Source organism: Micropterus dolomieu, linkage group LG11, assembly GCF_021292245.1.
Source record: "Micropterus dolomieu isolate WLL.071019.BEF.003 ecotype Adirondacks linkage group LG11, ASM2129224v1, whole genome shotgun sequence".
Taxonomy (NCBI): domain Eukaryota; kingdom Metazoa; phylum Chordata; class Actinopteri; order Centrarchiformes; family Centrarchidae; genus Micropterus; species Micropterus dolomieu.
In genome coordinates, this window is record NC_060160.1 from 2,929,893 (window position 1) to 2,935,892 (window position 6,000).

The 6,000-nt window shown below is 41.2% G+C and overlaps 1 protein-coding gene and 1 long non-coding RNA gene across 2 annotated transcripts in view; one reads left to right on the plus strand and one right to left on the minus strand.

Annotated features, from left to right (window-relative positions):
- The window catches only part of LOC123979363 (neuronal PAS domain-containing protein 3), a 197,576-nt gene that overhangs the window by 146,034 nt on the left and 45,542 nt on the right, over positions 1-6,000 (plus strand). The gene's annotated exons all lie outside the window — the stretch shown is intronic.
- Positions 870-1,990, minus strand: LOC123978943. Its single transcript, XR_006827096.1, has 2 exons — positions 1,878-1,990; positions 870-968 (listed from the first exon to the last, which is right to left on the minus strand). It is a non-coding gene; the product is annotated as an uncharacterized LOC123978943 (long non-coding RNA).

The following is a 6,000-nucleotide window of genomic DNA, read 5'->3' on the forward strand; positions in this document are numbered from 1 at the left end:
TCTGTCCTTAGATCCTCAGAAATATTACACACTGAACCTTTTAAGTAAAAGGACCAATACAGTAAAAGTATTGTATTCAAATTCCTTCTAACTTAAAAGTATTGTCAGCAAAAATGGAGTGAAAGTGTCAAAAGTAACAACATTTATTCAAAGGGAAATATCTGAGCAGTTTGGTGACGCCGCTAACAACTCATTTGAAACATGACGAAGAGAAACAGTTGAACCGAAAAAGTTAAGCGCCATTGGTTTAATCTTTAACAATATGTTGATTTTATTGGCTTATTAAATGTGTTATTAATGTAAAAAACTGAAAAGTGACTCCAGCTGCCAGATAAATGTAAAAAAATACGATATTCCATCTGATGTGGTGAAGTAGAAGTATAAAGTAGCAGAACATGTTACCTCAAACTGTACTTAAGCAGTGTACTTGAGTAAACGTACTTTTCACTACTTAAAAATAACTGTTTAAATACAACACACTCTAAAATTAAACTGTTGATTGTGGTTTGACTCCTAGCACGTTGACCTACAACAGAACTCTTCCTGTTTGTATCTTGATCAGAGCTGACAGTGGACCTTCTTCAAACTGTCTGTGAAGGTATTATCATGTAGAAAGACTTGTGTGTGTCTGTTCCATCTGATCAGCGACAGTAAGTCGTAGTTTGTGTTCATCAGAAGCCAGAGCAGCTCGTGTTTGTGAAACCAGTTAGCAGCTCGATGAACACGGCTACCGCGTCTATTCCTCCTCACGCCTTCCTCTGATTACGGATGCTAATCTGTTCAGTCCATCCATCTGTCCCTCTCTCCACCGCCGCCTGGATTCAATTACACCAAACACACTCCTCGCTCTGTTATCCTCGCCCTCTCTGTTTCTTCTTCGTCCTCGTCCCATTCTTTTTCATGTGTTTTTTTTTTTTCATCCTCCCTTTCTTGTTTGGTCGTCTTTTATCTGGGGAAGCCGCTGTCGTCTGGCCAAACATGAACAGATGAGGAGAGAGAGGGGGAGAAATTAAAAGAGAGGAAATATAGACACAAGGGCTCAATGACACAAAGGGAGAGAGAGAAAGAAGTTGTGGAAATGAAATTTAACAGAGTTGAGTTGTAGACAAGCATTGATGGACTGTGATGCATTTCTAAATAAGTTTGAAATGATTAAAATGTAATTAAACTTGCTTCTTTTCCTGTTACATCCAAAATATATGTACTTGTGATGTTTTGGGTGCTTCTCAAAGCCATTAGCACACAAATCTCCCACTCTTGACTTGGCCTCACTATGTTTTCACCCAGATGATAATGGTGAAATGCTTACAATTATCTTGCTTGTGTAACATCCGAATGTTTAGGTGTTAGCATGCTAAATGAATATTGATGAATACTGGTGTCCTGCCAACACTTTCTCACTCCCGACTGGTCACATCTTGACACTTGGTCAAGACCCTTTGGCATCGCTTTTTAACACCCTGGGTACCCCTCTGGTGTCGTTTTCCGATATTTAGAGCCAAGTCAAGTTAGTGACAATAAATATGCAATGTCCGGTTAGACGTTCAAAATAAAACGTACGCATAACATTACAAACATCACCATTTTGAAACAGCACGTTGTGAAACGTTGGCTGGTTTAGGCACCATAGGAACTTGGTCATGGTTTGGGTTACAATAACTGCCCACGTCAGTTAACGCGTTAGTTAAGTAACGCTGCTTGCGTAACTTACGCTATTTACGTAACCTACGTAACTTGAATAAAACCATTTAATGTTCACTTTTTCTTTCACACGGGAAACGAATACCGGTCTCGTGGTTGAAAGTCCGTTTTCTGGCCCTCCATCCATCCCAACCAGCTCCTCACTTGTTCTTTTCTGTTAAATATCATTTACCTACCTTTGCCGTTCAAAGGAGGACGCTACGGGGATTCCCTCACTCTGTTGAACTATGACACTATGTATGACCACTGTTTTGCAAACTGAGGCCGATGGGTCTTGACCATATGTAAGGAGATGTGACTGAAAACGGGTTGGTTCTGCATGCTGTTTAGGAAAAGTGGCTTTCATGATCCAAGATGGCGCCCCATTCATTTAAAGGAGACCTATTATGCTTTTCCACATTTTAGGACATATCTACAAGTTATAATGTTGGATGTTCACGTTAAACATGGCTAAAGCTTCAAATAATGAGGTTAAAGTGAACTGGTTTTTCAACCAACGGCTCTGTTCTCGTAATACGGAGCCTGATGGAGACGGTGTTCCATATATGGTCATTTGCTCCCAAAGCAACGGCACGGCAACGCTCAGTCTGCATGTTCGGCCCAGCGACAACAGCAGCCTGGTAACAGCCTTCAGGCCTTGGCCAATCAGAAGACAGTGGGCTTTGAGAGAGGGGGGCTTAAAGAGACAGGAGCATCTACAGCTTGTTTCAGACAGAGGCTGAAATGAAGGCCTACATGAAGAGTCAGTATAAGAAAAACTTTTTTTTTTTTACTTTGAATCATGCAAAGCTGCCATACAGGAATCACAGAACTACAATATAGGACTGGAAAAGCAGTATAATAGGTCTCCTTTAAATAAAAGTTGCTCACATTTCTTGACTTCTGGAGCTTCTGCATTTTTAAGCTGCTATAAAGCGAGTGCTTATCATTGTGTCTACTGCCCAGCAACATGGCCAACCAACAGCCAGCTAATGTCTATATATTGTTGACTTGTTGTCTTGTTGACAATTTCAGACAGAGCTCTTGTATGCTAATGTGTTTACGTTGAAAGCAAATTACTTCCCACTGATTCCCTGCACAAACCATGATCTTTTCCTGAACCTAAGCAAGTAGTTTTGTTGCTTAAAGCTTTTAAACTGCTCTGTTTCACATTAAGCTCTAGTTTTATTTTAAAAGTGTTACCAGACATTGTGTATTTATTCTTGCCATCTTGACCACAGAGCCTTACATGTGCAAAAATGATGCTGAATGGGCAACCCAGGGCAAAAAACCCCCCGCCAAGAGTTGAACCAGGCCCAGGTTGGGCCAAATCTGACTTGACGCCCAGCAGCTTTTTTCAGGAAGTTTGGTGAAACATCCTAATATGTATCATATATATCGTCAGTAGTTCATGTGTGGCCTCTGCTGACAGCTAGCCAACATCTGTCCAGTTGGCTGTTGTAGTGAATAATCACGGAGGGCAGAAACAAACTAGCAGTCAAATTAGTGTGCATAAAGCAAAAAAAAATTACGTTCAATCTGAATGCACCTTTCACTGAATGGGGGTTGATGATTCAACCTCTGAGGGCCGTACATGTTTTGAATGATTTCAAATCCATCCAGGTGCAGACATATGTCAGTCTGGACCAAAGTGTTGGACTCAAACTCTGGTCACATGATTTGAGCCTCTTCCTGACTGCAGCTAAACACACGGAGCAGGCGAGAGACCTGATGTTGATAAGAGAGAGATCCAGCGTCCTGTTTGTGTAAAAACAGATGCAGCGAGTGCTTGTAAGGCCGTGGATTCGGTGTTTGTCCTGTGGCCGAGGTGTTTTCAGTGTAAATGCCACAGGAGGAGCCACTGGACGCTGCGTTCAGGCAATCGTACTCTCTGCGGGAAATCTGATATTTGTGATATTTGTGGTGTTTGTTTATATTTGTTTTTATTGTTTTCTTTCTCTCTTGCATGTCAGAGACTAAGAGCTGTGGATTATCAGCACGTTTCCCATTTGACATGGGAATGTGTGTGTGTGTGAGAGAGGCAAAGCTACTGTCATTATTTCTCTTTTTGTATCCTTCATGCCTTAACTTTCCTTTATACGTTTTGTGGGGTTTATTTCCTTTTGTTTTGTCTTCTTTCCAGAATTATCTATTTTTATATTAAGTTTATTTACTTTTTTTGGTCATATTTTGTGGTTTACATTTTCAGTCTTTTCAAAGCCACAAATCAGCAGTTTATTCTTCTTTTAGGGAGGTTTTTACAACTCTGGAAAGTTTTCAAAGCAACGGTTATTTTGTTTGTCACAATGATTGCAGCACTTTTTTTAAAAAATTTGACTTTATTTAGTTGAGAAGTGACAGAAGACTGAGTAGGTCCCACCGTGAGTAGTAAACTGATCTTCATTTATAAAATCGATGGTGTGCCCCTTTAAAATCAAATCTCTTTGTTTTCATCCCTTCATCTGTCTATTTCTTTGTCTCCACAACTTCCTCTCTTCCGCTCACTCTCTTTCTCTCTTTGTCCTGCTCCCCTTTTCCTTTGTGTTCTCCTTTTCCATTTCTACACCTCCATTTCTCTTTTACACTCTGAGTCACTCTTTTGTCAATCACGTCTCCTTCTGTCTGTCTCTGGAAGTAATTACGCAGGTCGCAGATACAGACAATTACTTATTATCTCTAATGTGTGTGTGTGTGTGTGTCGCTGTGACCTCTGACCTCTTTGAAAACAAAGACAAGCCGTCTGTCTCATCGTCCATATCAGAGAAAACTAATTGTTTTTTCATTTACTCTCAACATTATGCTCTCCTTTCTTATCCTCTCCCAATATTATCGCTTCATTTGGCCAAAAATATTTGGACACCTGAACATTCACTCTTTCTAGCAGATATTGCTCCCATTCAGACCCCAGAGCATCACTGAGGTCCAACACTGACGTTGGTGTTCAAATTTATCCCAAAGGTGCTGGATGGGGCCGAGGTCAGGCCAGCCAAGTCATTCCACACCAAACTGGGGATAATCTGTTTTCCCCTGCAGAAACTCAAAATGTAATAGGTTTTTGTTTCCACCGCTCTCCACCAACTTTAGGGATGAGTCTCTGGAACTGAATGTGTGCTTTTCTCAGGGGGTGATATTAAATGCAAGTTCAAAGGTTTGCTGCAGTGCTGTCGTCACAGAACAGTGTCAACAACAACAGTAAACATTATTTTACTACTGCGTCTCTAACCCTGCAGTTAAACATATGAAGATGTTCAAATGTTTGTTGGGAGGAGGAAGATGGAGTCAGAGGTTTGAAGCACAGGATTTCTTAGAGACACAACATGCTGCCAAACAATGCAGGGGGAGGGGGAAGGAATGCTGCAGTATAGCAAATTGAAAAACTACAAAGTGCTTCTAGACCACTGACTGCCGACCCCACCAGACCCCTGGATTCTGGGTACAAACTTCTCATGTCTTTCTTGGAAGCATGAAACAATACAACATATCAGTGCAACATCTTCCGTTGTCAGTCCCACAAAAGAATGACAGACAGGTCCATGCTGAAGCTGGACAGAAAAAATCCCTCATCTGTAAACGCCCTTGATGACAAAATGTATTGTGTTTCAACTATTTTACTTGTTGACCTTTTTTGCCAAGAAATACAAGCAAGACATCCTGTAGGACCTGATTCACGTTGAATATGTGATCATGGAAATGACACTGAAATAAAAGTTGTAATCTAAAAAACTTTAAGGTCAGTTTTAAGAGAAAGTTACGCATCCTTTCTGTGTCATTATCTGCTCCAACAGCAATCTTAAAGTGTGGGGGATAAACAAAAATCCTCATGCCTCTGCTCCATGAAATAATTTCACTTTAACACACCTTTTAAACCTTTTTAAAGTCACATGACCACATAATTCTGTATGTGGTCATGTGACTCTGCCTTCCTTTCTTCCTCTTATCTCTTCTACTGTATAACTTCCTTTTCTCCTGCTCTGTCTTCATCCATTTCTCCTTCTGCTCCTCCTTTTATTCTCCATTCCCTCTGTCTTCATAGGTAGATCTGTTCCCCAGAGGAAGAGGAGAAGCTAAAGACAGCTTAGAAAAACCTTAAGAGTCCCATCACAGTGAGATCACTGAGGGGGGAGGGGGGAAGGAAAGACAGGAGGAAAAGGAGAGGAAGAAAGACAAAGCCAGGATCAAGGCGTCTCCAGACTATTAGAGCGCTGTTTGATTTGAGCTCATTGTCCTGATGAGACTGTCAAAATAAAAGTCTTTTTTTTATCGCTGCCGAGAGGAGGAGGAGGAGGAGGGGGGGGGGGGGGGGAGGGAGGAAGAGAAGGG